We start from the raw sequence: 24,752 nt of genomic DNA, 5'->3' as shown, positions 1-24,752 counted from the left end.
ACTGGTCGGCGGATGTTTGGTCTAAGTCTCAGTTGGGAGCCCTACCGTTCAAGGGAAAGCTTCTGTTTGGAGAAGACTTTAGAGGAGCTCGTGAAGCGACTCGGAGAGTCCAAGGGCCATAGGCTGCCAGAGGTTAAGCCAAAACGGAACAGAGGTTCCTTTGCTGGGAGCTCCCATTTTCAGTTGAGCAGGCAATTTCGTCCTGGTAGGTCCTCGGCAGGAGTTCAGAGGAAAAGCGCAGGGAGGCAGCAATCCTGGAATCAGTCATTTCGAGGGGGCAGGAAATCAGGCAGAGAAGATGGCCAGGGTTGTGGTGGAGCAAAGTCCTCACAAAGAAGCAACGCCGGTCCACTCCTCTCTCCCTCGTGTGGGAGGATGTCTGACTCTGTTTTATGAGGAGTGGACCAAAATCACAACAGACCAGTGGGTCCTCAGTATGATACAGATGGCTACTTGTTAGAATTCTCTCATCTGCTCCAGAACTTATTTATGGTTTCCCCGTGCATCCCTGACTGAAAGAGAAAGGTGGTTCAAGGTACCGTGGATCGGTTACAAGTGCTGGGAGCCATAGTTCCTGTTCCTATAGGAGAACAAAGGCCGGGAAGGTATTCCATTTATTTCGTGGTCCTGAAGAAGGAAGGGACCTTACGTCCAGTTTTAGATCTGAAAAAGATGAATGTGGCTCTCAGGGTTCCTCACTTTCGAATGGAGACTCTGCAGTCAGTTATTACAGCAATGCGCAAAGGAGAATTCCTGGCTTCTCTAGACTTGACCGAAGCATATCTGCACATTCCAATCTGCCCAGATCACCAGCGGTTTCTGCGCTTCATGGTCCTCAGGAAACATTTTCAGTTTTGTGCTCTTCCATTTGGTCTAGCCACGGCATTGTGAACATTTACCAAGGTGTGATGATGGTTGTGGCAGCAATGCTCAGGAAGAAGGGTATCTTGGTTCACCCATATCTGGATGACTGATTCATTTGAGCGAAGTCGGAGGCCCTGGGGGCTCAGGTGGTGTCTCAGGTCTTGGAGCAGCTGCGGTCTCTGGGCTGAGTGGTGAATTTGACGAAGAGTCATCTCACCTAGTCTCAAGTTCTGGAATTCTTGGGAGCACATTTTGACACCAGAATAGGGAAGCTGTTCCTTACAAATGCTTGTATTCTCAAACTGCAGAAGCAGGTGCGCAGATTGTTGGATGCAGCGATTCCCAGAGTCTGGGATTATCTTCAGGTGTCAGGCTCTATGGCTTTGACATTGGAGCTGGTCCCTTGGGCCTTTTCCCATATGAGGCCTCTGCAGCAGACCCTCCTCTCGCGTTGGGATCCATTGTCAGAGCAGTTTCACCTTCCTTTGTTGCTTGAGGAGCCTGCCAGGTCTAGAATTTCATGGTGGCTTGTTCAGGAACATCTCAAGCCATGGAGTGGACTTGGAGGTTCCAGACTGGGTGGTAGTTACCCCCGACAACAGTCTCTCCAGCTAGGGGGCAGTGTGCCAGAATCAGTCAGCCCAGGGGCAGTGGTCTACAGAAGAGAAGTCCTGGTCTATCAATCATTTGGAGACGAGGGCAGCGCAATACACATTACTTGCTTTTTCGAGTGACTTGAGCGGCCGCTCAGTGCGCATATTGTCAGGCAGTAGCCCAGGAAGCTCACAACTTGTTTCTCTGGGTGGAGCAGCATCTGGCGAAGCTCACAGCTTCTCACATTGCCGGAGTGGACAATGTGCAGATGGATTTTCTCAGTTGGCAGAAACTGGATCCTGGGGAGTGGGAGCTGTCGGAAGAGGCGCTGGCTCTGATATGTTGCCAGTGGGGTACTCCCAGCTTGGATCAGATGGCGTCACAAAAGAATGCCAAGGCACCCCAGTTTTTCAGTCGCAGAAGAGAGCACAGAGCAGAGGGTGTAGTTGCTTTGGTTCTACCGTGGACCCGGGGAACTCTACTGTACATTTCCTCCATGGCCCCTGGTGGGGAAACTGATCAGGCGAATAGAAAATTGTCCTGGAGAAGTGACTCTGTTGGCATCAGAGTGGCCGAGGCGCCCTTGGTTCGCAGATCTGGTCAACCTGGTGGTTGATGGTCCACTGTGTCTTGATCATTTGTCAAATCTTCTGCAGCAGGGCCCAATATTTTCTGATTGGGCGGATCGCTTTTGTCTCGCAGCCTGGCTTTTGAGAGACGGCATTTGAGAGAGAGAGGATATTTGGAGGATGTCCTTTCCAATTTGATGCAGGCTAGGAAGACTTCCACTTCTTTATCATATGTCAGAATCTATAATGTTTTTGAGTCCTGTTGTACCAGTCAAGGAGTGGTCTCCACTCAAGCCTCATATCTCACATCTTGGCTTTCTTGCAGGAGGGTTTGAAGAAAGGTTTGGCCTTTAGCTCTCTTAAGGTGCAGGTTGCGGCCTTAGGCTGTCTTCAAGGCAAGATGCACAGAGTGTCATTGGCTGCTCACCTGGATGTGGTTTGCTTCCTTTGCAGGGCAAAGAAACTGCGTCCCCCGTTGCGGAGAATATGTCCCTCAAGGAACCTAAATTTAGTTCTCAGAGGGATGTGTGGGGCTCCTTTTGAACCTTTGAGAAAGGCAATGGTGAAGGATCTCACGTTAAAGGTGGTGTTTCTGGTGGCCATTTGTTCCACCTGCAGGATTTTGGAACTGCAAGTGCTGTCATGCAGAGAGCTTTTCTGAGGATTTCAGATTCTGGGATTTCTTTGAGGATGGTGCCCTCTTTTCTCCCGAAGGTGGTGTCAGCATTTCATTTGATAAATAAGACAAGAGTGGTATAACAGTCCTTAACTTAATAAAACCCTGTACCAACTAAAGGACATGAATATGTTGTTATACACAATAAATTTCACATACATATATTCAGCTATTATTACCATTTAGCAAACAAAAATTAATTTTTTAAAATTTGTATAATTTATTAAACATACATCTTATCACAACTTAACATCTGACATATAAATATTGCATCAATATCATTAAACAAGAAAAATCTTATCTAAGACATATATATTATATTTTTCTTATATTTTTCAACATTGTGTGGATACCCAAACTACCCGCAATTTCCCACATAAATACACATAAATACAAACACTAAATATCCCTTAAAATGTACTAACCATTCACTCATCCATCCAACCAATCATTTACTTAAAAATCTCCCCACCACTATTGCACCTTTCCCAAAAGACATATTTTACATACAAGAAAATCACAGTACACAGATTCTGAAAACGAGAACCTAAAACAGTTTTGTACAAGCATCGTAATACTGCATGCAGTATTGAATACGCGAGAAATTAAAATTGATATTGAAGATACGATGCTTGTAAAAAAAAACTGTTTTAGGGTTCTTGTTTTCTGAATCTGTGTACTGTGATTTTCTTGTATGTAAAATATGTCTTTTGGGAAAGGTGGAATAGTGGTGGGGAGATTTTTAAGTAAATGGTTGGATGGATGAGTGAATGGTTAGTACATTTTAAGGGATATTTAGTGTTTGTATTTATGTGTATTTATGTGGGAAATTGCGGGTAGTTTGGGTATCCACACAAAGTTGAAAAATATAATATATATGTCTTAGATAAGATTTTTCTTGTTTAATGATATTGATGCAATATTTATATGTCAGATGTTAAGTTGTGATAAGATGTATGTTTAATAAATTATACAAATTTTTAAAAATTAATTTTTGTTTGCTAAATGGTTATAATAGCTGAATATATGTATGTGAAATTTATTGTGTATAATAACAGATATTCATGTCCTTTAGTTGGTACAGAGCATTTCATTTTAACCAGACCGTGGAACTTCTAGCTTTTTTGGATTTGAACGCGTTGGCTCCACACGCTACAAACCTACAATTCTTGGATGTGAAACGAGCTTTTTTATGTTACCTCAAAGTTACTAATAAGTTCAGGGTGTCTGACCATCTTTTTGTGTTGTGGAATGGTCCTAAGAAGAGGCAGAAGGCTCCAAAGTCTACAGTAGCATGATGGTTGAAGGAGACATTGAGCACAGCTTATATCTGTAAAGGGCACCCTGTCCCAGTGGGATTGAGGGCTCATTCAGTTCAGTCTCAGGCGACTTTTTTGGCTGAATGCCAGCTGGTATCGCTGCAGGAAATTTGTCGGGCGGCTACTTGGAAGTCGTTGCACACTTTCGACAGACATTATCATTTGGATGTCCAGGCTCCAGAGGCCATGGGCTTTGGTGAGAGTGTTCTTCGAGTAGGACTCTTGCAGCCCCACCCTAATTAGGGAAGCTTGGATACATCCTAGGAGTCTGGAGTGATCCAGGTATGAACAGGAAAGGAAAATTGGTTCTTACCTTCTAACTTTCATTCTTGGAATACCATGGGATCAGTCCAGAGTCCCGCCCTATGTGGCAGAGAGTCTGCTCGTTCTTCTGTCATGGTTGTATAGTATATAGGCTGCAGAGCTACTTCAGATTTCAAGTGTGTTCTCCTGGTTGGGAGTTAAAAAGTAAAGAGTTTTCTTTCAAGGTGGGGTTTATCCTCTTTCCCCTTGCATGTTTTGCATGTTTATTAGGATTGTTGTAGGAATAATCTTGACTTGAGTACAGAACAATGCTGAGTGACTGCAGGTGGCACTCCAGCTTATATGCCAGTACCAATGAAACTTTCTCTGTCTCCATCTGCTGGAAGGGAGGCATAATCCCGGGACTCGGGACTGATCCATGGTATTCCAGGAACGAAAATTAGCAGGTAAGAACCAATTTTCCTTTATATCATTTGGGGAAAGTTTACTCTCTGATGTTGGGAGATAAACATTTCCACCTCTAAAGCGTCTTTGAGACCTGTTTTGAAATTTTCTTCAGTGGTCCTAATAAAAGTCTAAAAGTAGCCACATAAATGTATGCGTAGCAGCACTGTTGACAACAGGAGGAAGATAATTATCTTCCCACCAAGATGATAAAAGGATTTTGGGGAGGAGGAGCGGGGAAAAAAAGTGAACTTTTTACCTCTGAAATTGCTTGCTGAACCCGGTTTCTTGCTTTGTGGAGGGGTGGAGGAGCCCTGGTTCCCGGTCCCCGGAGCGCCGCCCACGGACCAGCAGCGCTGATGTCATCATCCTGGGACTGGCGGCTTCAAAAGCCAGTCTCCCTCGGCGCTTGTCGCCACTAAGAAGCACCTGGGCCCGCTTGGACAGTTTTGTAAGTGAGTAATCACTTTTTATCTTCCTAAACGCTCCCGACCCGCTCAGGTTAGAGTGTAATTTAAGAAGACTTTGGAGAAAAGTAATTTTTGGTACTAACAACACATTTCCTAGAAAAAAAAAATGCCGCATACAAAAAGAAAGGCAAAGATAAGAGAGGTAACAACAACCTCTCTATCTGAGCCAATTCAATCCCAGATACCAACATTCTTTTCGTCCACTCCTAGAACTCAACCGGAGGAGGTGGTCATTGTAGATGGAGGCACTGAGCGGGTGCCTGATCTACCGACCGAAACATCTCTTAGCCCCGGAGCTCCGTGTACCCCTCCACCGCCACAAGTAATTTCTTCAGAACCATCGCAAATATCCTTTTTAACTAATGAAGGCAATGGAGAGGACCTAGCTAATAAGGGGAAAGAAGAATCAAGATTAGGAACAGAATTGAAAATACTACCAATAAAACCAAATGAAATAACACTGGACTCTCTATGGTCTGCCATAGTTTCTCTGGAAACAGCAATAGTAAAATTAACCCAGCAAACTATCGATGCAAATCTTCAATCAAAAAAACTGGAATCCTCTATAGAAAAAATTGATAAAGAAAAACAAGGGATGGAAACAAGATTAAATACTCTTGAAACCTGTCATCAAAGGTTTACAAGACCAGAGATATTACATAATAAAAGATTAGAAATGATTGAAAATCAACAAAAATACCTAAATTTAAGAGTATTGAACTTTCCCAAGCTAAATTTAATCTCACCTTTAGATATGTTCAAGGAGTATTTGACAAATATATTGAAATGGCCTGAAAAATCAATGCCTACTATATCAAAAATATACTATGTTGATACTAAGAGTAACATAGCTGAAGGGAATAAAGCTGAAGGACTATCATTAAATTTATCTGAGGTATTAGAGGTAACGTTAGACTCTAAAATTGAAAATAGAACAACATTACATGTTAATTTTGTTTTTGCAACAGATAGAGATGCTGTTTTTAGATTGTTCATGAAAAAAAGAACAGAAAACTTCCACGGTGGAAAAATCTGGGTTCACCCAGATCTTTCCAGAACAACTCAACTAAGGAGAAAAAAATTCTTAGAATTAAGAACAGACGTGGAACGTAAGGGTGGGAAAATGATTGTAAAATATCTATGTAGGTGTGGAGAAATGGTCAAATATGTTTATTTTGAAATAACACAGTTAAAAAAATTTCTTGATTCTTTTTCCCCGTGAAAAATTAGCAATAGGAACGAAGCAGATATAAATATAATATCTAGGAGAAGTCTTTAATTTTCAATTGTAAAAGGTCATCCTGTTTTCCTTAGACCGCTCAAAATTCTTTCTCAATCCTGAGCATTACTTTTCTTTATTCCGCAATGCAGATTATAAATATATTCTATGGAATGTTATATTGTTATATAATTGAGAATCTGTATTATTTCTTCTCTTCTGTGTAAGATTGTAAAAATCAGCATAAATAAAAAATTTAAAAAAAAAAAAGGATTTTGAGGGCTGCCAAGTTGTCTTACCCTCAGTTTAGAAGTCTGTTATTAGGTTGAAGTTTAAACCTGGTTTTAAAGGCTTTAATGAAGCCATCTTTTGAACTACTGGCCTTAGCTTCCTTATTTCTTGTCAATCAAAAGTTTTCCTGGTGGTGTTCTGCTCAGTGAGAAAAGTTAGAAAGCTGTCTTTCATTTTGCTCTCTTTTTTTTTTTTTTCATGTAGGGATAAGGTGGTTTTAAGGACAGATCCTAGTTCAATATTTTAGTTGCCTCAGCAGATAGTATTATCTGTTATACTTGGAGCCCAAGTATCTATTAAAGAAAGGTTTGTTGTGCATGAAGAGATGTTTAAAACGTTACTGGAGAAGTCAAAATCTTTCAAGAAATCTGAACTGTTTGTATTTTTGGGGGCAAATAAGAAGAATAAGCTTCCAAGACATCCATTTTTAGATTTTTAAAAACTGTCTTCAGAGCTCTCAGTGAGATCTGTGGCAGCTTCACATGCAGAGAAAGTTGGAAGTGCCTGTGGCAGAAGTTTATGAGGCTGCCTTGTGGGAGCTGTGACAAACCCACTGATTCCTGTGATGTTTAATAAAGCTAATAACAGATATATACGGGCCGATACAGTAAAGTCTGCGGGAGAGCAGGCGACCGCCCGCTCTTCCGGCACGCACGATTCAGTATTTAAATTAGGTCCGGCGGTAGATCCGGGTAAAAGGAGGCGCTAGGGACACTAACGCGTTCTTAGCGCCTCCTTTTTGACAGGAGCAGCGGCTGTCAGCGGGTTTGACAGCCGATGCTCAATTTTGCCGGCGTCTGTTCTCGAGCCCGCTGACAGCCACGGGCTCGGAAACCGGACGCTGGCAAAATTGAGCATCCAGTTTTCGGCCCGACAGCCGCGGGCCGAATTCAAATTTTTTTTTTTTTTTACTCTTCGGGACCTCCGACTTAATGCTGTCATATTAAGTCGGAGGGTGCACAGAAAAGCAGTTTTTACTGCTTTTCTGTGCACTTTCCCAGTGCCGGAAGAAATTAGCGCTGACCTTTGGGTCGGCGCTAATTTCTGAAAGTAAAATGTGCGGCTTGGCTGCACATTTTACTTTCTGTATCCTGCGTGCATACCTAATAGGGCCATCAACATCCGTCGGAGCGCACTGTACTGTATCGGCCTGATAGTTTGGAAGGAGGGTTCAGTAAGCCATGTTTAACCCAGTATTGAAGTGAGTCCCTACCAGATACTGGCGCAGACATGAAAGTAATTTCTCTTACCTGCTAATGCTGTTTCTGTTAATCTGGACCAGACTCATCCCACTGTGAGAGGATGTTGACTTTGCATGAGTGTAATATGCATGTATGCTCGTATTCTAACATGGTTTCTCTTTGTAGTCTTATGCCTACAGTAATGCTGGGGAAGCCTATGAACTGTGCAAGGAAGAACTGTGCGGTAGGGATCCTGGCATGAAGGAGGCTTAATGGAAACTATCAAAACGGCAGACCTTGTCTTTCCTAGGTCAGAAGATGGCACTTTAACCTACATTGCCCAGATTGACGAGGCTAACAGACGATAAGCAGGTAAGAGAAATGCCTCCCCAGCATTGCTGATCCTGAGCTATCATGGCAACAGATTTCCATGAATAAAAATATGGATTTAGCTCAACAAATAATTGATACAGACCAAGAAAAACTGTAAGTCACCAATTTCCAACAGGATGCCATTTGATTAGTGGGCAAAAAAAAAAAATCTTAATGATTAAAAGGCTAAATGAAAAAAATTGCCTGTCCTTGCTAAACTATGTCCCTTATGTAGAGGCACTAATCCCCTTATGCAATAAGGGGATTAGTGCCTCTACAAAGCACATCCAACACGGAGAGAAACTAATAGTGCTCATCACATGCAAATGCATGTGAATGAGGCTATTAGCTATTCACTCCCTATGCAAAAAAAAAAAAAGTGCCGGAACAGGTGTTAATTGCTGATCGCTACTAAAACTAGTACAGAAAAGCAGAAAAAAACTGCTTTTCTGTACTGCCTCCTACTTAATATCCTTGGGATATTAAATGGGAGGAACAACTCTTTAAAAAAAAAAAAAAAAATAATAATAATAATTTAAAAAAGTTTAAAAAAAGCACCGGCAGGGATTTGGAAAATGGACGCTGGTTAATAAGGGTGCAGTTAGAATAGGCTTATTGAGGTCAGCTCAGTGGCACTGCCTGTGTTCGATTTCCAGGTCAGGTCTTCTGCTTTCTGGGTCAGATAGGCTGAGGATGCTGCAGAGGCAGTGTTCACAGCCTCTGGTGGGGAGGACTGCACAATGGTGACATCTAGTGGTCAGAGTAAAGGCCTGTAATTGCAGGGCCCTGGAAGGAAGCATAAGAACATAAGAACATGCCATACTGGGTCAGACCAAGGGTCCATCAAGCCCCGCATCCTGTGGCCAACCAAGTCACAAGTACCTGACAAGTACCCCAACATTAAATGAATAGATCCCAAGCTACTAATCCTTATTGATTAATAGCAGTTTATGGACTTCTGCTCTAGGAACGTATCCAAACCTTTTTTAAACCCAGTTACACTAACTGCCTTTGTAAATGCACATCCACTTCCCTTCCCCCCCCCCCCCCCCCCATCCCAGCATAATAGCATTCCTTTCCCTCTGCCTCCCCTTTCCTTCCCAGACATAATTGACCAATTTTCCCTCCCTGCCACCCCTTCCTGGCCTAATTACCTAACTTGCACTGTCCACCCCACCTCTTTATCTCAAAAAGTGAGATTTAATGTCCCAATAAGACTCAAGGCTAAAAAGATTTTTCTGGTGGTGTGTCTGGGGTAAAAGATTTCAGTACTGCATTGTTTTGAAAATGAAAGAAGGAACACAAAATATTTAGCCTTCATTAATTTCATTTATATTGTAATTCACTTTAATCCCACACACAAAAAACCCCCAAATCCCTCCCCTCTTCCCAACACCATCCTAGATCTCCTCTTCCCCCAGCTCTATCCTAGGCACTTTCCTAACAACAGATTTTAGATGAAAAAACAACATTCATAATACTGCCTTCTGAGGAAAAATATTACAACTGTATGTTATATTTACATGCACTGCAGTAGTGTCCCCCAGAAAACCTTGAAAAAAAGTAAAAAGAGGTTGGCCCTTGGAAAGCCTTGGGTAAACTGAATTACAATTAAGAACATAAGAAATTGCCATACTGGGTCAGACCAAGGGTCCATCAAACCCAGTATCATGTTTCCAACAGTGGCCAATCCAGGCCATAAGAACCTGGCAAGTACCCCAAAACTAAGTCTATTCCATGTTACTGTTGCTAGTAATAGCGGTGGTTATTATCTAAGTCAACTTAATTAATAGCAGGTAATGGACCTTTCCTCCAAGAACTTTTCCAATCCTTTTTTAAACACAGCTATACTAACTGCACTAACCACATCCTCTGGCAACAAATTCCAGAGTTGAATTGTGCGTTGAGTGAAAAAGAACTTTCTCCGATTAGTTTTAAATGGGCCACATGTTAACTTCATGGAGTGTCCCCTAGTCTTTCTATTATCCGAAAGAGTAAAAAACCGATTCACATCTACCTGTTCTAGACCTCTCATGATTTTAAACACCTCTATCATATCCCCCCTCAGCCGTCTCTTCTCCAAGTCCTAACCTCTTTAGTCTTTCCTCATAGGGGAGCTGTTCCATTCCCTTTATCATTTTGGTCGCCCTTCTCTGTACCTTCTCCATCACAATTATATCTTTTTTGAGATTCGGCGACCAGAATTGTACACAGTATTCAAGTTGCGGTCTCACCATGGAGCGATACAGAGGCATTATGACATTTTCCGTTTTATTCACCATTCACTTTCTAATAATTCCCAACATTCTGTTTGCTTTTTTGACTGCCGCAGCACACTGATGCCTAGATCTCTTTCTTGGGTGGTAGCACCTAATATGGAACCTAACATAAGAACATAAAAAATTGCCATGCTAGGTCAGACCAAGGGTCCATCAAGCCCAGCATCCTGTTTCCAACAGAGGCCAAACCAGGCCACAAGAACCTGGCAATTATCCAAACACTAAGAAGATCCCATGCTACTGATGCAATTAATAGCAGTGGCTCCTCGAGGAGCGAGTACCTGATCCCTGTAAGGCACCTGAAATAAAGCAGAGGGCCCCCGAGGAGTGGGTACCCAGGTTAGCAATACCCCAAAGGGCAGAGAGAGAGAGCTACCAGCGGCAGCACGGAAGCGGCAGAGTAGCTTAGAACTGGCTGAAACCAATCCTTTGCTAACTCAACGAGCTAACAACTTAGTACATGCTATATACCCGGATGGCGTGACGTCTGTAGAGGGGAACGCCCCCAAGGTTCACGCCAATGCTGAAATAAAAACGTGGGTGGTGTGCGCGCGTGCACCCTAGTAGGCCCTTGGGAGGAGCATAGTGGGAGGCAGCACCATAGCCGTCCCGGGGGTGCCGGAGAGGTCGGCTTTTAGATGTGGCGGCAGTCATTTGCCCTAGAGATGCGGGAGGAGCCGTGAACAAGGTGAGGCAAATGGGGCGAAGCCGTCTAGCACCGACGGACGCAACACATCGCAACTATATCTTTTTTTCAGATGCAACGACCAGAATTATATACATTTCTCAAGGTGTGATCTCACCATGGACCAATACATAGGCATTATAACATTTTCTGTTTTATTCACCATTCCCTTCCTAATAATTCCTAACATTCTGTTTGCTTGTTTGACTGCTGCAGCACCCTGAGCCGATGATTTCAATGTATTATCCACTATGATGCCTAGATCTTTTTCCTGGGTGGTAGCTCCTAATATGGAACCTAACCGTGTAACTACAGCATGGGTTATTTTTCCCTATATGCATCACCTTGCACTTGTCCACATTAAATTTCATCTGCCATTTGGATGCTGAATCTTCCAGTCTCACAAGTTTTCTCCTGCAGTTTATCACAATTCACTTGTGATTTAACTACTCTGAATAATTTTGTATCATCTGCAAATTTGATTACCTCACTTGTCGTATTCCTTTCCAGATCATTTATAAATATATTGAGGCACTCCACTGTTTACCCTTTTCCACTGAAAAAATTGACCATTTAATCCTACTCTTTCCTGTCTTTTAACCAATTTGTAATCCATGAAAAGACACTACCTCCTATCCCATGACTTTTTAGTTTTCTTAGAAGCCTCTCATGAGGGACTTTGTCAAACGCCTTCTTTTTTTTTTTTTTTATTATTGACAATTTTTATTGAAATAACAGCATATGCACTCAGACAAACAGTGTCAACTGATATTATTACAGTATGAGGAAATATGAATGCCACATATCCCAAATATGGATGCTATTACATGGTACAGACAGAGTTTAATGCATTCAGAATCATCTATCTCATGAGCGCTGCCCCTCCCCACAAAATTCAACAAACCCTTTCCCTCCCCCTCCCTTCCTTATTTAGGCCAAACGCCTTCTGAACATCCAAATATACTACATCTACCAGTTCACCTTTATCCACATGTTTATTAACACCTTCAAAAAAATGAAGCAGATTTGTGAGGCAAGACTTGCCTTGGGTAAATCCATGCTGACTGTTCCATTAAACCATGTCTTTCAATATATTCTGTGATTTTGATCTTTAGAATAGTTTCCACTATTTTTCCCAGCACTGAAGTCAAGCTCACTGGTCTATAGATTCCTGGATCGCCCCTGGAACCCTTTTTAAATATTGAGATTACATTGGCCATCCTCCAATCTTCAGGTACAATGGATGATTTTAATAGTAGGTTACAAATTTTAACTAATAGATTTGAAATTTCATTTTTTAGTTCCTTCAGAGCCCTGGAGTGCATACCATCTGGTCCAGGTGATTTGCTACTCTTTAGTTTGACAATCTGGCCTATTACATCTTCCAGATTCACAGTGATTTGTTTCAGTTCATCTGACTCATCACCCTTGAAAACCATCTCCGGAACCAGTATCTCCCTCATTAGTAAACACAGAAGCAAATAATTAATTTAGTCTTTCTGCAATGGCCTTATCTTCCCTAAGAGCCCCTTTAGCCCTTCAGTCATCTAACTGTCCAGCCGACTCCCTCACAGGTTTCTTGCGTCTGATATATTTTAAAAAGCTTTTATGAGTTTTTGCCTCTATGGCCAACCTCATTTTAAATTCTCTCTTCGCCTGTCTTATCAATGTTTTACACAACTTGACAGTGCATATGCTTTTTCCTATTTTCTTCAGATGGATCCTTCTTCCAATTTTTTAAGGATGTTTTTTTGGCTAAATTAGCCTCTTTCACCTCACCTTTTAACCATGCTGGTAATCATTTTGCCTTCCACCTTTCTTAATGCATGGAATACATCTGGACTGCACTTCTAAGATTGTATTTTTTTTTTTTTTATTATTTATCATCTTTCAAAATAACTTACAAAATAAACTTTTCCATTTGAAATACGAGATACATTAGGAAATAAGAACAACCATGTCCAAGATTGTATTTTTAAACCATGTCCATGCTTGTTATACACTTTTAACCTTTGCAGCTGCACCTTTCAGTTTTTTTCTAACTACGTTCCTCATTTTATCGATGTTTTCCTTTTGAAAATGTATTATTATTTATTTTATTTATTTATTTGTTGATTTTTATATACCGACATTCGTTGGAACATCATGCCATTAGAGCTGTAGATTTACATATTGTTCCCCTTCCAGTCATTAGTTCAAATTTGATCATATTACAATATAGTACACCTCACAAACCAAGACAGCACTAACTGACAGCACTCAAGCCTACCTATGAAAAAAAACAAACTTCAAATAATACAACAGGCCCTAAAATACCAGTACACCTCTTATTAGGAAAGTGGAACAAGCCAGGTTGATTATAGATCCCTATACAGAAATTAACTCACTAGCAGAATAGCTTATCCCTGGTATACATGGAAAACACAGACCCTCACCAAATACGGAATAGAGATACCATAAAAATTTGAACAAACACACACACTCTAATGTACACATTCATTCTCGCACACATGCTGACTGACGCACACTTTCTCAGGCTCACACGCATACTATCTCTCAGGTTCACATACATGCCCAGTGCTCTAGAGCATAATACACCCTTGTACTAGGAGGTGCAGATTGGGAAAACAAAACAAGTTTGACTGCTACAGACCCTTTCACTGAAACGACACAATAGCAGAATACCTCACCTAGGTCCCCAGATGCAAAACACAGATTGACCCTCACCAAATATTGAACTGACCATACATTAGAAATATAAACAGTGAGACAAAGCTTAACTGGGAAACCCAAAATGCCAGACTCTGTCATGTGTAACACCAGAGAAATAAAAACAAATGCATTTTTCCTGTACTGAACACAATAGATTAACTCAGGGAGGTTAGGCCTGCTCTCATATCGCTCCTTCCCCCACCCAATAAAACATGAACCACTTTTTGGCATTTAACATAGGCCGCAGTTTATTTCCAAACCTGAGCCCCTTACAACAATTATATCTTTTAACCACCAACTCCCCATCCCCCATTACCTACCCCTCATCCCTGAGGTAAAGCACTGCCACCCTCCTCCCCCCCCCCCCTTGCCCCACCTCACACCAGCGAGGGCAAGCCCTGGCCCTGAGCTATAGCCCCCAAGCTCGCAGGCCTTCTTGTGCAGCAGCCCCCCCAACTACACGTGTTGCCCCCCCCCCCCATTCCACCCCCTTTTAACCTTACAAATTCTTCAATATTAACTAGGGCTCGGGTTTACTGCTACAGAAAAGAAACTGTTTACCAGTTCTTGTTCCCCCCACTGCGGCCTCAAACCTCCTAAACACCACCACCTCCAAACTGTCCTGAAGGGAATTATTAAATAAGTCCATGCCAACGTCTGACAAGTGGACACCATCCCCCTGAAACAATCCGGCCTCCACCCCCATGCCCATATATGTCTTACCCAAAAACCTCCCTCTCTAGTTACCCATTTACCCAACTGCCGATTCATTTTCGTTACCCCCGCTTTCCATAACATTTCTGTTTTGCATCGAAGCATGACAATGATATCGAACCATCCCAGCAGCACCCTTGGCCATTGTATCCAAATTTGCGAAAGGTCTTTCTGATACAAGTGATCAATTCCCGGCATGTCTTTTTTTTCCACATTGTTTCCCCCAAGGTGAATGAGCAAGACATCCGGCACACCCCACAGTTCTGCTCGTTCCCACAGGAATGTCAAGAGTTCATCCCACAGCATTCCTCTCTTGCTGAACCAGGACACGCTCCACTGCCTCTGGTCCAGATCCAAGTGTTCCCCATAGGGCCACTTCAATGCTGTCCGCTGCACCCTGTGGATGAATGAGTGGCCCACAATCCAGATGCACCCTGTTCTGCACACCACCCTGAGTATCTCTGTAATAAAACAAGATGATGTTATTAAGCGTTCTTCACACCCCCTACCCCCTTGTACGACTTGTTCCTTCTGCAACCCCCTCTCTTTTCCTTTTCTTTGTTTGTCTTTTTTATGTCCTGATGTATGTCAAAAATACATTAGATTTCCATCTGCCTATAGCTTGAATGCCAGCTCCCGATATTCCCCCTTCCGTCACTGACGCTGCCCCAATTCGAAATGAATGCGAGTGGTAAAACTTCGTGTTCCACCTCACCTGTCTAACAACCAGGTGCAATACCTTGTGAATTGACCTAGTTAACGGCTGTCCGTTCCTATGAATTAACAAAGGACCTTGTAGAGCTGGCCTAACCCTCATAAATAGCTTGGTTAACCGCACTGGACAAACCTCCACATTAGCTGCTGGTAGGAGCGGGATGATTTGCCCTTTCCTTTTCTGGTCCGTTTTAGATTTCTGTAAAAACAACTCAACCACTGCTGTATCCAGCTTAACATTCCGGACCAAGAGCCCCTGCTCCGAGCAATCCCCCTTTGATTTCGCTACCAATTCACTGATCCTCATGGCCCTGAAAAAGCCAATGAAAACGCTGTAATGAACAACAGCACCTCGTAATCGGACCAACATACTACCGACAAGTGAATTGTTAACTGAATCAAATCCATATACCCGATCGGTCTTCGTAAATCTCCCTCGCCTTGGCTATCCCTCTGCCACCCTCCCAAGGACCCGCTTTACCCGGAAACTACACAGCGGGTTGCCCCATCCTTGCAACTTCTGGAAAAAGGCAAATCCTGCCAGCTGAGCTTGCACCGATCCCGCCGAATACCCTAATTTTCTGGCTCTTAAAATATACCGCACTAAACTCCCATCCGAAACAGGCCCCGAATGCCACGCCACGGACCATAAAAAACGAGACACAGTTGCCCTGCCCGCTGTATATGCCGCCCGTGTAGCCGGCGCCACAGACCGCCGGATCAAATTCCATTCTTCGTCCGTCCAAGATCCCACAATTTTTCCGGGAACTTCTCCGGTGACTCCTTCGCATGTGGTGCCAATTCTCGAAAAACCTTCCATTGGAAACGAGACAAAGTACCAGCTATGAGGTTCTGCACACCCGGAATATGCTTGGCCCTAATGCTTATATTGCTACTTAAACAATTCGCAATTAATACCTGAAGCAACCTGGAGACCCTCAAACATCGCACCATCACCTTATTAATTACCTGAACCATCCCTAAATTGATCTGGAAACCCTCTTTGAAACACCAAAAAAGCAAATGCGCCACCTTATGATCTGGGTAAATTTACAGCCACGGAGTCATGGCTGCAAACCTCACTGGCGAGCCCGCCAGCCTCGACAACTCACGATTTTCCTCCTTTAACCGCAGGGGTGACGCTTTGCGGGCACTTGGAAGCTGGGTGAGCCCCATTGCAATTAGCGCGTGCCGAAATTTGCAATCCGGGAAGAGACACATGACTTTTATTAAATCTCCAACAGACGTCACCACTCCCGGCCGCACCTTTTCTTCCTGCCGTCCCTTTCCCAACTGTTCCGCCGGCCCAAAAGGAATTATTGCCCCCTCCTCCCCCCCCCCCCAAACCAGCCCCACCCATCGCCACAACCCCACTCGCTCTGCGTTTCAGGTTTCCCACACTCTTATTCATCATTTGGGTTAACCACAAGCTAATATCTTGTGTCCCTCAAGACATACATCGGTTCCCTGCCATCTTGTCCTTAAGTTTCTCGTCGTAGTTGAGCCAGGCCCAACCTTCATAATCCCTAAATTGCTATCCCCATACGCCAACAGCGCACCATACTGATCCGGCTGGAAATGCTCCACAACACTAGCCAAGCGGAAAAAACATTGCACCCAGTTAATAATGTTCTTAGACACCTTAATCCCTTTAGAAGCCTTTTTCCCTTTTTTCCTACTTTTTTTTCTATCGCTCTTGCCCCCCTTCTACCTTCCAATAATAGAAAAATTTTAATATATTTCCTCTTACGAATTTTCCTCCTCAATTTATGTGGAACCCCCTCCCATAATTCTGTCAAGGATGCCAATGCAGGATGCCCCATATCCTGTCGCGGACCCTCCCCCCATTGGATCACCTTACTCTCTGACTTGCAGGAAGATGATGAAGAAGATGATGACGAACTGGTACTATGCCCTGCTGACCTCCGCCTTCGTTCCCACTTATGAGCTCCACGCCCTTCTTGTGCCTCCACTGACCCTTGCAACTCACCTGCGCCACCACTCTCTCCCTGCATTCCTTCGGATACCTCCCTGCCTCCGCTACCCGGTGTACCAGACCTGACTCTGGCATGCGCAGCTGGGCTCTACTTCTCCAAGCTTCGTGCTGAGATGTGGATGGTGCTGCCATATCTTCCTCATCTGTAAATACAGCCACAGAAACCTCACCATGGCATACCCTTTTCTCGGTGCCCAAATCCTGTTCTTCAGCTTCATGCTCCTGTCTGCCTCTCCCTCCCACACTTTACTCCCACCCACCCCCTCCAATGTGTCCCCCTTTTGCCCTCGCCTTTCCCCTCTCCTGCCATGTGGACCATCCCCCAAAACCATGCTGTCCGCTCCATTCACCAGCAATATGTGCCTCCGCTGGCTGTTTTCCTGTATACCTACCTTCTTCCCTTACATGCGGCCCCTCGAGTCGCGTCCCTGTCGAGGAAAACACTCTATGCCACACGCCAGCATGAGGACCTAGTTTTGCAGCTCTCATTCCTCGCCCCGACCAAGGGTCCATCTCTTGACGCCCGACTCCTCCCTGATTGTCCCAGGCCTCCTCCGGTCGTATCCCAGCTCCTGGAATCTCCCCTCCCCGTGTCTGCATACTGATATCTGCCTGCTGCCCATCCCCAAATCCCCTGCCTCCCTGTGACTTCTCCCTCTAGCTCCTCGTCGCCCCCTGAGCCCTTCACCTGTGCCTTTCCCTCTTCCCACAGAGAAACCTCTGTCCCCTCTACGTTCCCAGCTAAAATCCGAACTCCTTGACATCCCCTTTGCACACTCTCCCCATAAGATGTCTTAGGCTGGGAACTGAATTCCCACCTGACGCATTCATGGACAAATCCAATGGCAAAAAATCCTCCCCGCCAACTTCTTCCCCCCTGACGCTGCGTCCGGGCCTGCCTCTGGCCCGCTTTCCCCCGAGCTAGCCCCGGAAACATTACCTCCCAGCCCACTAGGCAGCACTGCCATAGGTGCCGGCCCCGCGATGCTATGCGCTGCTATCTCCCTGCCTCGTCTGCTGACCGGAGGCCTGGACGGACAGAGGGCCGCACGTGCTACTCGCTCCCTGCCTTTCCTCATCATATCAGGCCCACCGAAGGTCCTGTGCTAGCCCCAGCGCGGAACTACCTGGAATAATGGGGTCTGTGAGCAAAAATGATGTAAATATGAACCGAAGCATCCCCGCGAAACGAGCCTCAGAGGAAACCGTTAACGCACTGGTAGCCGCTGCCAGTCCCTGAACTGAAGAAGTCATTCCCTTTCCTACTGCCAATCACCCCAATTCAAACCCCCACGCTTTCCACCGTTTCCCATGCTCCCTAACCTGCTCAGGTTCCTTCCATTCCTCCTTTACCCTACTTCTCCCCCCCACCCCCCCTTCAGCTCCTTGCTCCTTCCCGCGCTAGCCACGAATTATCGGCTGTCCAAAGCAAGCTTATACAGCCTGTCCATATTCACATTTCCCAAAAATAACAGAGAAAATCAAATTTGCCCTACTTTCTATCTCAGAGAAGCAGAACCAAGAGCAGCTACAGCTCATACCCTGTCACCCCCTCAGGTCCCCAGCAGTTGAGTCCCTCAACCCCCTCTCCACTCCCAGTCCCCAGCAGTCTTACTCCTCAGCACCCTCCCAGTCTTGCTGCCCAGCCCCCTCTCCCCACACCCATCCCCAGCAGTCTTGCTACCACTTTCCCAGTCCCTCGTCCCCACTGTGTTAAGGTCAGTGAGAGTATTGGAGGCCTCCCGTACTCTCTCTCTCCCTGACACCAACACTCAAAAGCTGCCGCTAGCACCTTGATCAAAAGAAATGGCCACACAATCCTCTCCTAGACTGCGACCTTTTATTACAAGTCCAGACCAGACCTGCTGCCACTTATATCCCTCCTCCTCTTCCTCCTCTCAGATCTGCATGGGCAGGGCTGGCCAGGCCACGGGCGCAGCTTCAGCTAGCAGCCAGCCCAGTCCCACACTTCCACTCTTTGCTTTTCACATGGGGCAGAAGGCTGGACTCTGCCTTGAGCTGAAGCAAGGTCCTGCCTTCTGCCCCGTGCTGTGCTGCTCTGCATCTCGTACAGCATCACATGGGCCTGAACTGCGTCTGCTGCTGATAGGCCCGGTCGCCATGAGGATCCCTTCCTGCAGCTGAGTGCTTACTCCCTATGTGCCGCCTTATTGGCCCAGCAGCCCTGCCCCCCTCCCCTTCTCTGTTGTGCCCTTGTAGGGGAAGTGATGCAGCCTGTAAGCAGCCACAGGCTACTGCTGTTGTACCTATAGGCCATAGCCTGCCTTCCATGCAGGCACGCGGCTCTGCGGCTGAAAAGAAAAAGATCAAGGGCTGAGGATTCTCACTGCATTCCTTGAAGGCCCTGACCACATGCCACTGATCCCTAACCATTAAGAAATTGAATCAGGGTTGATGATATCACTTGGCCGCTGGGATTCCCCCACACTCCCAACACATTAGTGTTGCTAGGGCCAGCTTGAGATCTAAAATTGGCCTAAGATCATCAGGGTTCTTTTTTTTTTCTCTTCCCCCATGTCTCCCTTCCCCCCCCCCTGACTCCCAGCCGGGGCCAGATTGCAGGGAAATATTGGCCCGGGGAACTTTTTCCAAAACCAGCCCATGGGGTAACTGACGCACTCATGTACTTTGCCTGCAGCACATGTGTCGGTCCCAAAAGCATGCCAAGTTAACTCTGGAGCCCAACAGAATTGATCCAAAATACCTCAAAATAAACTTTCCTAGCGTGTAGCAGATGGACTCAAAACAAGTGGGTATAGTGTGCTCGTGCTAGCAGTTGGAGACGGATCTGACGTCAGCACGGGTACATACTCCCCCGCAGGAAGTGCAGCAATTCAGTAATTTCCGTCTCCAAAGCAGTTTAGAGCTACCTCACGCTCGCTGAGCGTTTTTCCAAATTCTAACGACTAAATTCATAGAATAAACCTACCTGAAGACGAGCCCCGCACTCCTGCGGTGATACCATTCGGTCCCTCCCCCAGTTGAGTTTCCCAAGGTGATTTCTGTGGTCCCTCGGAGGTAAGAGCCTCTGTCCGGTGGCCGACTCGCGGCAGGGACCTAGCCCCCGAGAGAGAAGGGCTCGGGCGCGGCATAGAGGCAGCCTCGGTCCCGGCGTGGACTTGGCCCCCGAGCGAGACGAGTTTGGGCGCGGCCTAGAGGCAGCGGGTGCACTTCCTCGAGCACGACGGTGACAGTAATCACCCTCTCCCCCCGCAGCCGGAGACCGCCCGGGTCGCAGCCGGGAAGCGCCGAAGACAAGGTAAGGCGTACATCTTTACTTGTGGTCTCCGAGGAAGCGAGGAGTAGCAGAGTCTGCCTACGTGGCAACCCGCCAAGGGGGTCGCCATTTTGCCTGTCTGCCCTGGTTCGTCACCGCGCAATAGGCGCCTGTTGCTAAGCGCATGTTGATAGGCGCACGTGGATGTGCGCACGTTGATAAGCGCCCGCTGATAGGCGCACGTCCTTAGGCGCCCGCTGATAGGCGCCAGTGGATTTGATACGCGCATGTGGATAAGCGCATATTGGTAGGCACACATCTTTCGCGCATATTACAAAGCGCAGACTCCAGCTGAGTTAACAGACGAGATGGAGCGTACGAGAGCCCATGCGTCAGCGGAGCCAGCACCGCCAGAATCAGGCATAAGCCTCTGCTCTGCATGCAACCTCAGAGCCACACAGAGCGAGGAAGCAAACTCCCTATGTGCCCAATGTGAAGAGGCCCTGGGAGTTCCAGGCCAGGGCCGGTCGCAGCCCAGCGTACTTACCGATTCTTCAGGGAACACCCCGGACCTAGCAGGCAGCAGTGAGCAGCCAGGAAACCCGAGAGACCTGGTGCCCCTAAGGCCAGATCCTGCTTCGCTCTCCTGGGTGGAATTATTCAAGGGGATTCATGCCTTTGTCACAATGCAGGCTGCTCCCCGAACGGGTCCATACGTACCGGATGACCCGGCCCCTGGACCCTCAAGGCCTAGGCACAGCCACTCGCCGCCCGGAACCCCCACTTATGGGGATTCAGATTGCCCTGAGGAAGACAACGAACCCCCCGAGGAGGGAGAACTTCCCTCGGGGATTGAACCATATCGGACCATGAGGCATTTCTTTCTGAAAGAGGATCTCCCAGGCAAGGTGGGGGGAGGGGGCCGCACAGCTTTGCAGGACTCTCTTCGGGCTGTGGCAGAATGGGCTCTTCCCCAGCTCACAGGCAGGGCCGGTGCAAGGGTATTAGGCACCCTAGGCAAAATTACAAACTGCCGCCCCTCCCCCCCCCCCCCCCCCCCCCCCCGTCACACCTTCTCTACACACAATTAAAAATTATGCATTTATAATAGATTTACATGAACAAGAATATTTAACTAGTCTTGTGAGATAAAAATATCACAACATGTACATTATATATGTATGGATTGCTGTAAAACCTTGCAAAAAAGTAAAAAAAAGACCCTTGGAATTGGTATTAGGTCTATTGTAATGTGTGTTTGGGAATGAGCTTAGCCTTCAGAAAGTCACATGTAAACTGGATTATAATTTCAATAGAGTAAATCTCCATATCCAAACTGCAATAACTGCCAGGACTCAAACACTAACAGCCCTACTTATGAAAAAGCAGCACTGCGATTATTACACCAGCCCCTAAAAATCCAATACACCTATTAGGAAAACAGAAAAAGCCAAGCTGCCTACTAGCAGAATACATCAACTCAGTCACACATTGCAAAATACAAACAGACCCTCACAAAAATGCAGAATAAAGTAACCATAAAGTATTACTACAAACGTACAGACAAAAACTGAACTGTTAACTACAACAGGCCAGATTATTATGCAATATGCAGTGCAACAATGGAAAAACAGAAATATTACAATTCCTCAGAAGACATCAAAATCAGTAAATATACATCAATAGAAGTAAAATCATACTAATAAAAAGGATATTTCAAAATAGCTGACACACAGAACAACATTTAATAATTGAAAACTCGTATACATTTTCCAAAGACCAATAAAATATTTCAAACACCATTCAATACTTAAAAAAGATTTTTAAAAATCCCCGGTTGTTCATACCTGGAATCTTTTGATTTCCAGATGCCCTGTGACTGTTGTGGATTAGCAGGGGAGAGGTGAGGGATTGTTCCTCACAGTCACACACTCTCTCTCTATGATATATACACACATGCTCAATAATAGAACATGCTCTCACACACACGCAAACACAGATGTGCTGTTAAACACTGCAACACCACACATACAGACATGCTCTCACACACAGTCATGTTCTCACATACATGCACAAATACATGCTCTCACATTCACACAGACATGACCTCATAGAGACATGCTCTTTCACCCACACATGCCCTCACACACAGACATGCCCTCACACACACACACACACGCTCCCTCACTCCCTCTCATGCACTACTCCCACTCCCCAGTAGAAGTACAGCTGCAACCTCCTCTTTCAGCCCCCACGGCAGAGGGACTCTTCATTTTTATTTAGGCCGCAGGAGCTGATGCTGCTGTTTCCTGCGGGGGTGGGGGAGGTAGCGCCGTTGCTTTTCCTCCGGTGCTTGATGCCTCTTCCTGCGTGGAGGCAGAGGAGGTAGCACTGTTGCTGCTGCTTCTTGGACGCTGCGCGAACTTGGGACCAATGCTGCCTCTGCCTGCAACGGCTGGGGGATTGCGCTCTTCTTTTTACTGCATGGCCTCCTCTTCTTCCCGCCCGCGTGGCCCCCAACACTTCCTCTTCTGGGCCATGCGGGCAGAAAGAAGAGGTCCTGCCATCGCCGCCCCCAGACTGGTGGTGCCCTAGGCGTCCGCCAAGTACTTCCACCGGCCCCGCAGATCTCTCTTCACACCGCAGCAGGATGGGCTCTGCCGCAGTTCGCAGGTCCTCTTCAGGCACAGCAGTATGAGCTCCTGACGCAGCCCACAGGCCTCACTTCCAGTACAGCTTCATTGGCTCTGCCGCAACTTTGTATAACTCTCTCTCCGGACCACAGTAGCCCTTCTCATTTTCTTTGGCGGGAATCTATATTTAAAAAATAAAAAAAAACACGTGATGGGAGCAACCAGGCCACTGGGAGAAGCCTGATCCCCTGATTGGCCAGTCGCCCCTGCTCCCAGCTAGCGTGAAGACCACACCAGTATTATTTCCTTAGCGATAAAATATCTAGGGAAGAAAGATGCTAGAAAGATGAGAGAGAAACATACGAGAGGAAGAAAATAGCTATGGGATAAGAACTGGAGAGAGAGAGAATGAAGAAGGGAAGCCAGAGTTTGGGTGATGAAGAAAAGCTGAGAATCGAGGGCTGTGGAAGTGGTGAGTGCATGTGACAAAGCCTAGATGTGTGTGACAGCTAAGTACGTGCAAATATATGGACTGGAGTTTCTGTACAAATCTGTAGAGTTAACATGTTCAGTGTACTTATGCATGCATAAAACAAGTATGGCTGACCATTTATATAATAGTCAACGGTAATAAATCAGACAATTGTGAACTTAACGCACCTGCAAGTATCCTATTGGTACACTATTTTTAGCTTATTGTGATATGAAACTACATGTCTCCTATTTATACACTATTTAGCTTATTTAGCACTAACAATGGAGAAAGCTAATAGTATGTTTTGGCATTTTTTGAACGGTTACTGTAACAGGACACTTAGCAGGGCCGTATTTAAGTCTACGGCACCCATAGGCAGAAGACTGAAGGTGGTGGATTTCACTCCTAGAAACCAGAGAGCAGCAGAAGGGGCATCCCAGTTTTCTGAGCACCTTCAGAATTTGTTGATCCAGGCACCTGCCTATGCTGTCTATGTCTAAATCTGGCCCTGTCACTTGGTTTCTCATGTTGCAATATGTGAGCAATGCTCACAAGTGTTTAATCTGATTTTCGTTTCATTCCTTAGGTCAGATATTGGAAGGTTTGAAAGCTCTGAACATCAACAAACTTCAAATACAGCACATGATCCCGGTGCTAAAAATAGACCAATCCAGAAATGGTGCCTTACTACAATCTCTTTTTATTCAAATTGTAGAAAAAGCCAGCTCCATGGAAACATTAAACACCAAGAAACATATATAATTTAATAATAAAAAAATTACAGCAGAGAGAAAGTGTCTAAATTTTTTCTTTTAATACTTTAAATTATAGTAAATTAAAATACTGAGTTGTATTGTGCTCTATTTTTTGCGCTAATGGTTTGTTTATTTGTTATGTATTAGAATTTAATGTGAATGAGATTTTAATGAGCCACCATTGCCAGACTGGTGCATTTCAAGCAGAGTTGCTTTGCATTTATATTTCAGTTCTGAACATGCTTCATATTTTGCTATGCCCACTATAATGGATATGCCAGAAGTGCC

The 24,752-nt window shown here is 45.3% G+C and overlaps 1 long non-coding RNA gene across 1 annotated transcript; it reads left to right on the top strand.

The window, feature by feature from the left end:
* Positions 1–3,726: 3,726 nt before the first annotated feature.
* Positions 3,727–24,719, top strand: LOC115094030. Its single transcript, XR_003857476.1, has 3 exons — positions 3,727–5,185; positions 8,078–8,263; positions 24,296–24,719. It is a non-coding gene; the product is annotated as an uncharacterized LOC115094030 (long non-coding RNA).
* The last annotated feature ends 33 nt before the right edge of the window (positions 24,720–24,752 follow it).

The sequence above is a fragment of the Rhinatrema bivittatum genome, chromosome 6 (genome assembly GCF_901001135.1).
Source record: "Rhinatrema bivittatum chromosome 6, aRhiBiv1.1, whole genome shotgun sequence".
NCBI lineage: Eukaryota > Metazoa > Chordata > Amphibia > Gymnophiona > Rhinatrematidae > Rhinatrema > Rhinatrema bivittatum.
The sequence above is the reverse complement of the archived record's forward strand: the minus strand, read 5'-3'. Positions and strand labels throughout refer to the sequence as shown.